The following is a 12,814-nucleotide window of genomic DNA, read 5'->3' as shown; positions in this document are numbered from 1 at the left end:
GACAATGTTCTAAGCCTCCTTATGATTAGTTCATAACAGTTTGATGCACTTAAAGTGTGCGTAAATTGGTACTAAAAATGTTTAGCTTAAGCATTGAATACATTTTTATTCAATGGCACCACTACATATGAAAATTGCAATTTTCATTCAGGCACTTTCGAATTTTCTTCACTACAACCAATGGTCTTGTAGTATCGGTTTTTAAAATAAATCCTAGTTTCTGGAATGAAAATGATTCTGTTCAAAGACTACGTGAAACATTATTACTCAAACTAATTGTACCCGTTCCCACTACGATCCGCCCCAACGAGAACTAAATTTACGACCTCCATGAAAAGAGCAGAAAAATACAGCCAAGGGTACCAAATGGCCACAGGCGTGCGAAATTGCACTAGAAGTATTTCATGTGTTAACATGAAAATTTAACTTTAAGATATAATGACTGTAATAATAAAATAATTATAAAGTCGCACAGAAAATGTTGACCAAGAATTACATCGAGTAGTGAAACAAAGGTCTGCACCGGAAGAGCAAATTCATAACTTAGCTATGAAATTACGTACTTCAACTGAAAGCGACAGTTTGGGATTTTGAAAATTCCTAGCAATTTATTCTTGCCTTACTTTAACCCAAAACGACATTTTTGATCCTTACCAACTTACAATGATATTTACGTGGTACAATCAACTCTTTAGAGCATTTATTAATTCATAGTAAAGCCTTACGTGGTGTGCTTAGGTTTATTGTTCACACCGTATGTGGTAAAATAATTTTTAATGGGGACCAAAATACAATTGAAGATTTGTCTAATTTCAAACAAGATACTTGTCTTAAAAGTTTTAAGAAAATGACCCTGGAGGGCAGGGGGTGAAGTAGTTTTTGTAAAAAGAGTTGTCCCCCTTGACAAATCTTTTGACGTGTCTCTGCGTTTTTCCTTTAATCAGTGGTTTTAGATAAATACCTGGTGGGAAGTTTTCAAATGAACACCCTGTATACGTAGAGGCATCCAATCCCAAAGGACTGAACAAGAATGAGGAGGAAAAATTAAACAAATATAACAAATGAGTTTCTGGGTATGGCTATAGCTTGGCATTGCGTATTATACCGGCTTTGTAGCTCAGTGGTAGAGCGTTGGGCTACAATACCGGTGGTCGGGTGTTCGAACCTGAGTTAAGGTGAATTTTTCATCTGTCGCGGAGATGGGAATATCCTTAGATCAGTTTCGAGCATTCTGCCGGCTACTCCGACTTAGGTTTTCCTGCAGTTTTCCTAATTCGTAAATACCGAAGTAATATAGAACAACTTAAGACCTTCTGCAGGGGCACGTCTAAAAAGTAATATTACACACCTGCAAAATTTCATCGTAATCAGTTTATTCGTTTTCGAGATATCGTGATAATGGTCAGACGGGCAGATGCTAGGGCAGACCGGTAGACACCGTAAAATTATGAACACGCTAGGAGCTCATTAATAATAAAGTAGATATTGCGTTTGCGCATGCGTAAAACCAAATTGTGAAACTAGTGTTATATTTTCTTTATGTCAAGCACCAATTTAATTTAAATACTATTAATAAAAACAACTGGGTGTTGCCGTAATCTTATAATTATATTCTGCTATACTCTGTTTTTTAACTAGGAAGACGGATTTAACTAGAACTAGTAACAAAAATAATAGTCATTTTATACAGTCATGTATTGTGTGTTGCGTGATGTGTTTTTCTTTCACATTTGGATAGATTTCATTATTTATGCTTTTGGGTTATTATTTGATAGGAACTACTTTATATTATGCATACATCACACTTTTAAAAGCGAATTATAATAAATAGGTAATACATTGATAATAGGTAATAATCCGACATACATTTTTTGGCCTTTGAAACATTATTTTGAATTGTAGTTTTAAATGTTTTATCAGTTGTAATACTACACAATCCACATTACAATTTACAACAAATATTAAGTTATTGAACAAATTCAGAACAATGGAATTATATTCATATTATTAAACAGGGCAGTTCACTGTTTTGTGTATAAGCGATTTAGACACTGTCTTCCGAAAGTTCACTATAAAACTGTCACTGTCCTCCGATCCGAGTGAAATAATTAATGGTTCTATAAGTGTATCCATTAGGCCATCCAATCTACACATCTTACTTTCTTCCTTAATAACGTGTTGCACACAATTCCGCCAATCGTCAGAGCACACATTTGCAACAGCGTTATGACCACCGCGACGTTTCGAAGGGGTATCAATCCCAGTACTTCGATCTTCTTTAATTATCCGGTATACTGTAGATCGTGCAATTCCTAATATGTGTCAAACTTTAATAACCAAATATATACCTACATCATTATTTACGTTACCTGTGGTAGATGCAATCTTCAACACAAGCATATCAAAATTTATAATCCGAGTAGGTATCAGATAACATTTGTTTACAAGTGTTTATAATAAACTGCTTCTCGGAGACTGATAAATTGACCCAAGTTTAAGCGACTACGTTTTTTCAAAGGAGACAAGCTAGCTTTACTGGTACTTGGAATTGAATCCATCACTAATGCCAGTACACTTAGGACGCGAAATATCAACTTTAGTTCTTAAAAGAACTGTTTTATTTTGTTAAAATTTATGCAAAAGGACTCAGAACACACGAAAACTCAAAAATAAGTACAACAGGGACAACAAAGGACGAGAATCGCGATTAAATTTGACAGTTAAATTATGTCAATAGCAATTTTACCTGGGTGTAAAACGGGCGCAGCGCGAGCCAATAGAAACTAAGATTTTTTGCGGGAACTTTTAAATCCGTCTTCCTAGTTAAAAAACAGAGTATAGTAGGTTATCGATTTCGGAGTCCGAGTCAAGTAATGTCATTTTACTGACGAGTTTTGTATTAAATTTTACCCGAAATCGTGTTTTAATATAACATTTCAATTTTCATATAGAACTGTTGATTAATGTCAATCTATCAGTGATGACAGTTAGTCCAGTCAAATTATCATAATACCTTGCATCAGGTGTGTCATTTCTATACTTTTTTTTAAATTGTTAGGCTGAGTATGGATGTCAAAAACCCAAGTTTTCGACATCCAAAGACCTGTGCGAGCAACGCAGCACTCGAAAATACGCCATTTTTGCTATTATCTCTAGGTTTTGGGTAGTTTTAGTTCTGAAGGACAGATTTTAAAGCAATTACTGTCGTATACTTTTTTAAACTAGACAAAATTTGTGATAATTCAAGCCCTTAACCGGCTCTGTAAGCCAAGTAGTTTTGGAGATACAGCGTTTCAAAAATTCGTAAATTCTTCAGTTTTAATCAAATTTGCCTTTCTGTGAATGCTTTCCTTTTGCCTGACCTTGCTCGACAAGGAACACCGATAGTAGCAGAAAGCTTACTCACAACACTATGGTTTGCATAAGACATCATATAAGCATGGATATTTTTCCACTAAAAGACAAAAATCAATATTTAATTCGCTTTCATTATCCGCAATTTTTAGCACTTCCTCAACAACAAGTTTATTACGACTCACGTCTTACGACAATTCATCGTGCAAATTTGGTAAGTTTAGTTTCTGCGAAAAAAAACGCAAATTTTGATAAAATTTGTAAAACTTATAAATTTGCCAATATTTGAAGCGCCGTATCTCAGAAACTATTAGACTTGCGGAGTAGAGCTTAAATTGTCTAGTTTTGTCTAGTTCAAGAAAGTATACGACAATAATTGCATTAAAATCGGTCCTTCAGGAGTAAAACTTACAAAAACAAAAAAGTGGTAAGAAAAATGACATATTTTCAAGTGCTGTGTCGCTCACACAGCTCTTTCAATGTCGAAAACTTGGATTTTTCACATCCATATACATCCTAACAATTTAAAAGAAAAAATAGGGATGACATATCTGATGCACGGAATGCCCATTTTTTTGTCTAATTTGACTGTACTAAGTATTCATTATAGACATTTAGCAATGTCACAGATGCGGCAGGCTGTTCTGGCTGTGTCATGGAAACCAAAATTTCCTGACAGAAAGTACGCATGAAAATGAAGGTTTCAGGACGATTGTGGGTAAAATTAATTATTTCCGATTCTCCTTAACAAGAAATTGTGCAAATGACCGCTATTTTTTAATCGCTTGCCGGAACTCTAAATTATTATATATAGAAGACAACATTTTATAAAAAAAATTGAGTGCATTTGCTAATATGTACGGTAATTTTACACATTTTTAATTTTGTAGTGTGTATGTTATACCGGCACAAATGAAACATTATAATGATTATTACTCATGTACCTAATCTGAAAGAGAAATAACTAAATGAATAAAATGGAATGAAACGATCCTAATAGGTACTGAAGGTTCTAAAAACATCTCCCAGAGATTCCACAAAGACTTTGGGAGAAATATCCAAGTTTTTGAAAAGATTACAGGAAGACTTTAATGCCCAGTTGCATCATCAGAATTAACCATTGCTTAAAGTTAAGTCGAACTTAAAATCTATGGCAACGATTTAAGACAATCATTAGCTATGGTATTTAAGTTATGCTTAACTTTAAGCGATACTTAATTTTGACGGTGCAATTGGCCACAGAACATTTGAGAAGCCTCAAACATGACTATCAAAAAAAAGGAGGAAGGTTATGTGACGATTATAAGAGTTTTAATAGTTCTAAAGACCTTAGTTAGAAATTTAACATAATTCCTTTGTTTCATTTTTTCAGTTTCAATATTTCCAACGAAATTGCAATTGTTATACAGGGTGATTTATATCAAAGTTGCATTTTTAAATAGAACCCCCTGTATATTATTACATATTTCGATTCCTTGGTCAATTTTAGAGTGACTTTATGTATTACACATGATATCTAAAATGAGTCGTTTAGCCCACCTGGTTTTAAACATTCTGTTATGTATGTGTATGTATTTATTTATTATTTATTGACGTACCGATAATTGTTATTCAACAATTCGACGATTAAATGATTGATTGATTGATAGCCGCAAATCGTCGTTTTTTTCTTAAAAGGCCGTGACTTTCCAGTGGTACTAAACAGAGAATGTACTAACATACGCAGAACAGCTAAAGTTAAACTTCTTTTGTGTTAAAAGAAATTACTCCGCCAAATTTCAAAATTTCAATCAAAGGTAACTTAATTTTTTAAATGGAACTACCAATTTTTTTATTGCATGAAATGTAGGATTTTATTACCTTTCTAACAATATAAGCATGTCGATATGTATCTCTTACCTAGATTTTTTGTAATTCAACAATTTTTAATAATTCAGTGTTTTTCGATTTTCATAGCCTCTCCGTAATTAGTAGGCCGTTAAAAATTATAAACAATTGAAATTATAAAAAATTTACTCCACATAAAACAAAACAAAAACTAAAAAAAATCATAATAAAACTTTAAATAGAAATAAAAGAAAAATAATTATTTCAATAAATCAATCTGTATAACAATTGCAATTTTGTTGAAACATTTAATGTCCTTCAACATTCCCCCACAATGAATTTTTTGCGCGTTAATAAACCCACAATCTTCCACCCACACACTAATGGCCTACCCTGTATGTTGCTGTGACTCCACTTTGGGCGCCAAATAAATAATGCTGTAGTATACAATAGCATGCGGTGATCTACAGCATCCACAAAACACCTGTCACCAGCTCAAAGTTTAAAAAAAACTATGCAATTTCTCCATATACCCATAAGCTATAAAGAATCCCAATATTAACTCAAATTAATACTTTGGGAGCCTCGATCAACTTTCGAAATTCCAAATAATTTATTGTTTTTTATCAATACCTGAAATAAATCTGAGATACGAAGAGAAAATTTTGACAAAGACTATGCGAGTCGCACAATGGATTCGAATAAAGACACAATTAAGTGATTGACCAAAATTTACTCCGACCATCATTAAAAGAAGATTAAAACAAAGTTCTTGGAAAAAAGAAAGGCCTGTTTGGGCATATTACACCGCACGCAAGCGGTCGATAGTAGAAATAAGAAATCTTAAAATTACTTACAGTTTTTCATTTTAAATAATAAGATAATAATAAAAATAGAGATAGATAAGAAATATAATAATCTGGTCGTGAACAGGTTTGCGATAAACAGATGCACTTCTCAACACAAACGCTAACAGCTTGAGAACTTTACTTTTCCTGATTACTTTACTTCAGCTTGACTAACTTTTTCAGCGATAAGAAAGCGTGCGCTAATAAAATCTAGAAATCTAAATAAATAATATGAAATTGCAAACAATTCTAAAAGGAAAAATAAAGCTATAGAAATAAAAACCTCAAATATAATAAACCAATTCTGTGCTTATATGTAAACAACCCCCCTCACTCCAACAATCGACTTTAATAATTTGAAATTCTTGTATACAGAGCGTCACGTTATTATTTTAGGTGGTTAAACTAAAATAACGTTTACAAGACGTTGTTTACATAACAATGTGCCTAAAGCTACAGGGGGAAGAACAGATAACGTTATAGCTCATCTGATCCAGAACCTATTGAGTATGGTGTAGGAACTAATTATTTCTAATCAATAAAACCATTATTATTATTATTATTATTATTATTATTAAAAAGCTGTAGATATATGGTAAGAGGGTTTTAACAAAGTTTTTGTGCTCATTGGTTTGAGGAGAAACAAGATTTAGGAGAACGTACGGATTTTTGCAAAGAATTTAAATCTCTAAGGCAAAATCCCCCCACCCACCTTTCCATTAATTGTGAGATCATATGTTTTCCAGAAGATTAGAAGAACGCAGAAGATACCATCCTTCAATAAAAGTTTCAAGTATTCTAACAGAATTCTGGAAAAATTCTAAGCAACCTGTATGATTTTAAATGGAGGTTCTTAGTGGATTCTAAAGATATTCTAAGATTATAAATTGTGAATTTGGGAATATTCCGAAACCTTGAAGAGTAGTAATTGTTTTAATGTATAATTCTTTCATGAATTCCGCCCGTCTATCTTAGGGCTTGAGATCTCAGCACAGAGACATAAGAAGTTAAGGTTTTCATATTCAATAAGGTAAGATGAACGTAGGGCAGTAGGGGGTACCTGTAAACCCTCATCAACCGTTTATGAGAATCACTTGCATGTGGGAATGTCTATAGAACTACAAGGGGAATATCCCTCTTATGAGAGCATGAGGTCTCGTTCAGAATAGACGCGTTTGTTCTTCCTCCCAATTATAACTAAAAGTGTCTTCTAAAGAAACAAAGGTTTTTACCATACAATCCTCTTTTTACGTTTTAATTATTTTTTGTATTTTTCGTTGAAAAATTGCTTAAATTTCAAAAGAAAACACCTTAACATGCTATAAATGATTGCAGTGGTTACTACTTAGCGTAACCACTGTCATTTTGACAGACCCGCAATAGCGATTGTAGTGTTTTCGTTGTCACTTAGGCCCTTTCTACCGCTGTACCAGGTGAATCAAGCGGGGAAGTGAGGGGCGATACTTATCTTAACATATAGGTACTAACACTTCGCCAAAAATCAGCTATTTACTAATTTGGTCTAATTTAAGGCATTTTTTTGTTTAAAGTGCCTGAGCTATAGACTTTAGTTTCCACCCCTATAAATAATATGGATCAAATTGTGACGGACATTGCCCTTATTTGAGTCTTTCATACGATTTTTCTAAATACTTAATCCTTTTCCCGGTTTTTCCAGTTAAACATCTGTAGAAAATTAAGTCATCCAAACAAAATTAGTGAAGTGCAAACGTCGCGAAAGACGTATTTCGTTAAACATTTGACTAATGGTCATTATAGGTTTTTGTTTGGATCCACAGCAATGGTCAATTCATCTGTACAGAGTATAGACGGAAGCAGAGTGGTAGAAGGTAACTTTGCGGTGACAAAAATGGGTATAACTTTAAAAGGATAAAAATAGAGAAAATTCACTGCAACTTCTTTTATGTCTATGAAGTGCGACAAATTAGGTAAGTTCATAGGTATTGTTAAAACTGTGGCTAAGCAAGACCAAGCAACCGTTTAAGTCATTGCAATTAAATTTACGCTCGGATTGCTCAAAAGAACGTAACAACGTTTCCTCAATCCATTGTCTTAAAAATATACAACTGACTAACTAAAATTATGAATGCACTCATAACATTATATAATTGATACACAATGATACGTAAGTATAGAAAAACTCACATGGTATTGTTTTATAAGTTTGTTTTGTGGCTTTCAATTACTACCTAACTACATTTTCGTAATACTAAAATTTCATACATTATAACCACGGTATACGTAGATTAGAGATAATAAAACTATAGAAATGCCATTCTGTAGCGCATTACTTTGGAATTTTTCACACGTTATAATAGTTACCGGAATTACGATGTCATTGCAAACCGTTCTGTGAGTTTAGTGGGGTTTAGTGTATTAAGATAATGTTAAATATTTAAACACGTGTGGGAAAATACACTAAAATGGGGACGAAGAGAAAACTAAAAAAAACCTTTGTAAATTATAGCCCCTACATCAGCGTATTACCAAGCGCATTCATCGGACAACTTTCATTAAGCTAAAGAAATTTTCATGTCCGAAGTAAATTTCCATATACAGTGTCAGGACCGAATCAAACTGAATACTTCAGGTCTTACAGAAAATATTTAAAAGTTACGTGAAGAATATTTCCACGAAGGAGATTTTGTAGTGTTCATTAAAACCAGAAGACTCAAGAATAGAAACATGACATGTATGGAATTATTTTGATTTTTGGGTTCAAACGATGAAAGCTAACAGTGTAGCCAACTTATATTTTTGCATTCATTAGCAGTAAGTATGAATGTAACTTTCACGTTACCGATTTTGATAACATCTGACCACGGGTGCAAAATAACTCGCAAATTTGAGGAGGGAGAGGGTAATAAAGACGATATTCCATTTTCAAAAATCTTAAACAAGCAAATTGTCTTCGCGCCGAAAGGTTTTTGCACTAAAATATTCTCGCGCCGAAATGGAGGCACCAAAACATCGTCTCCCTACCATTTAGGTACGTAGGCGATCTAAGCTATTTTGGTTGAAGGCATCGATTTTATGCCAGTTTAAGTTGTGTATGATTCATTGCATAAATACATCGCCATTGCCATTGAGACCAAAACTGTCTTGGTTTTCCGTTTCTAATTATTATAAAGCCTCGAAGATATTCATACACAAATAGCAAAAAAATAACACAAACTGTATCGCCAAAGTAATAGGAAAAATACTCACCCTATGCTGTTGGCCACCTGTCTCCTAAAACAAACCAAAAATTAGACATCATACTTTAAAAGAATTAATGTTTTTAAAATAATTGGTAACGATTTATTTTCTCCATTACGAAGCATTATTTTTGTTTACGGTTTATTACTTATTGAAAAATCCCCGTAACATTTAAAGCAATTTAATAGATAGCTCCATCTATTGTTGGAATTTAATAAATTATTCTCCTATCTTAATATGTTATGCCTGCCTCCCTTCATTATTCTGAATAAAGTGTTCCAATTGACCCTATCAAATGCTTTTTCTAAATCTACGAAAGCCACTTAAGTTGTTTTTCCTACTTTTAACCCCTCATTATTTTTCCTAAACCGCTCTATTNGTCGTTGAAATTCATATAAGTGACGAATGTTGAAAAAGAATGGGCTCATCCCGCCTTCATTTTTTATTTCTGATCCACACAGTACATTAAAAATAAAAAGACCCGTGTGTCCTCAATTTTTATTTGCGAGTAAAATAAACCCAAAATAAATTATTGAAAAGCTGTGTTTTTAGTCCGAATTAGAAACGCTTCAGACTAAATACGTCACAAACCTACAACCAATCACGTAGAAGTGAGCTGGCAACCTTACGCGAGGGTCTGACGTTTGTCACATTTGACGTTTTGAGAGGGATGTTTAACTGCATCACAGCCGTCTATAATTACAAGCCGTGCTGAGAATTATGGCAACACTGCATGGTAGGCCGATTTCCTAATTCAAATTGACAGATTTCAGGTGTATTTTATGTGTATTTTGGGTGTAATATTCCTTTTTACCTGTTTTAACAGAGCCAGATTGCGCCAATTTGTGTTACTCCGTACGGAATGAACAGAAATTATTATTCAGGTAAGTTGCTAAACGAAATATATCGATTTCTTGTCATAACCTCTAAAGCAGGCTACTCCTTAGTGGACGCTTTACAAGCACTTGTATTTGTTCAAAGTACCTGTAGAAGCTCAAATATGACCTACACACTACGTGGTACGTAAGTACCGTAAGTGTTTATCGTGAAAGAATACAATAATTATTTTATTAGTTGGTATTTCAGATATTCTAGCACGGACATGTCAAGTCGATTTTCTGAAGGAACCTTCCGACTTATTCCCAGGAGTTTACGGTACGGGAATTTGAAGTCTACGGGGCTCCCCTCTTTAAAAGCTTCGTACCTAGACCCACTGGAGTACCGACTGGCTTAAAATCTGCCATTCCGAATCACACCTGGTCGTTGATAAAACCTCGCTGATGCACAGCGATTTACTGTCCTTTTGCCTAAATTAAGTGCCCAAGCGTGTGCTTCACCTTGACCTCTTTCGACATAAGTTCACCAATTTCGGAGATCTCGATGGAAAACACATTATGATGCAGTTACCAATTTACAGCGTTCCGAATTTTAACGTCAAATAAAAATGTTATTATCCACTTTTGTAATTAAATAAAATATATGTACAATTGTAAGCTGCTTAAGTATCTTTCTTCTGTATTGAAACCACCAAGGCGAAACACAGGAGAGAGGAAAAATGCAATTTTTCAAGAGCAACAAGACGCCATTAAAATTATATCGGCCCACCGATTGACTTTCGGACAACGTTGCCAAACTTCTCAGCATGGCTTGTAATTATAGACGGCTATGACTGCATCTAGCACGAAAGTGACAAGTGCCTGTGACAGATGACGCAAGTTATAAATGCCATTCTCCTGCAATATTGCCAAGTCGTTATGTCTTCTGAATGGTTCTAGGAGCTGATTGGTCGGGCTTATTACGTCACAGAGCCCGCCACAATCATATCGTTTTGAATAAACCTTTAAAACCGCACATGTTCATTATTTTTTTGCTAATCAGCCTCTATTTTTAAATAAACCTTTACTGTCCAAAAAAATGTTTTATGGTTTCAGGTACACGCTTATTAAATTAGAACTGCGGAATTCAACTACACTGTAAACCCCCATTAGAAGGAAGGTGAATTTTAAATTCTTAAGGGTCCATCTATAGTCTATTTCGTTTCATACTTTCGGAGTTGTGGCGACAAAATTTCGTGTCATTGGAAAATAAAATCATTAAATTTCATTAAAGCTAAGGAATTAGGGATGACATGCATTCCTTACCCTTTTTGTTTTCCTCTGTATGTTCCAATATAACAGAGTAGATGGCAAAGTGTAGATCGCAGTCTCTAAAATAAACTGCATATTAAACCAGCAGCTGAAGAAGAATAGGTACCGAGGATGTTACCACAGATTTAAATTAAATCTGTGATGTTACTAATGATATTTTCTAGAAAATTGCTAACTAGCTCTCCCAAAAGGTTCCTAGATTCTTTAAAACGGTTTCTTTCGCCAATAAAACCAATAAAATTCTTTAGAAGGTATCGACAGAAATTTCAGAATTCCTAACAGGTCTTACACTAAAATTTCTCAGAACAGCGATGCTGCCCACATAATGACGATACTTTAGCAAACAGTTGAATGGAAAATGGGGGCCTGGGAGTGGGGCCGTTATTGCGTGGCGATTGTTCAAACATGTGAGAAAATTTCATGATTTTGGACAACTTGCCACACAAAATTCTTTGGATTTTCTGGTAGTCGGTGACAAAACAAATGGTAAAAACTAAATGCCATACTTTTCCGGTGCGCCTTATAGTCCGCCATACATTTGTGTCGACTGTCTTTTTTTTGGTGATTTGCTACAAGCTCATTTTTTATGAGCATCAGTCCTCAGTCACTCATTGGGGTCTGTAGGAAATTTTAAGTACTTTCATTTTGAATAGGAAGGTTATTTTTGAAAAGTTGATAGTTTTCAAGTTGTAAGCACAAAACTGCCAAAAAAATATTTTTTTCAACTTCTTTTGTATTTTTTTCAATGTTGCGTCATGAAATTTTGTTGGCAAACCTCAGATTCGGATTCAGCACCCCAAAAAACATATAGAATCAAAGAAATCAAAACTACTGCGACGAACTTCCCCCTTAGCTCGTGCACGAACGGTATTCTAAATAATGAAAGTACAATTAATTCAAGTTGATTTAATTGTCGAACAATAATAATGGTAGGTACAATTCAAGTATCACACCGGGGACGGTCGGTCGGTCACTCGGGCGCCACCAAGACTTAATCTGCACCCCCTAAGTCTTGGGAAAGGGGCTGTCTTGTCGGACGGGGTGGAAAGCCTCCGGGTATCCTCTAGTGGAGAACGGAATCTACCAGGGATCGGTAAGAGTTCACCACAAAATGGCGGCGGTCACTTCCGGCTTATCTAAAACAAAATATGGCCGACGGCCCTGACGGTAAATTTCCTAAAGGGAATAAAGCAATAAAGCACAAACCAATTAGCGGTGTCTAGGGGAAAGAAAAGCGGAAAAGCAAGGAGAACAGAATATAATAAAGTTTAGTGGAACGGTGGCAAAAGGTTACGGTTGTGCAAAAAAAGGAAACTCAAAACGGTAGTGAAAAGGAAAGTACAACGGCTTGACTTACGGTCGCTAAAGAGGGAGAACGGTAAAACAAAAGGGTTTCGGTAGATTCGGAATGATACGGTT

Source organism: Photinus pyralis, unplaced genomic scaffold, assembly GCF_008802855.1.
Source record: "Photinus pyralis isolate 1611_PpyrPB1 unplaced genomic scaffold, Ppyr1.3 Ppyr1.4_LG3b, whole genome shotgun sequence".
NCBI classification, from domain to species: domain Eukaryota; kingdom Metazoa; phylum Arthropoda; class Insecta; order Coleoptera; family Lampyridae; genus Photinus; species Photinus pyralis.
Note: the sequence above shows the minus strand (reverse complement) of the source record.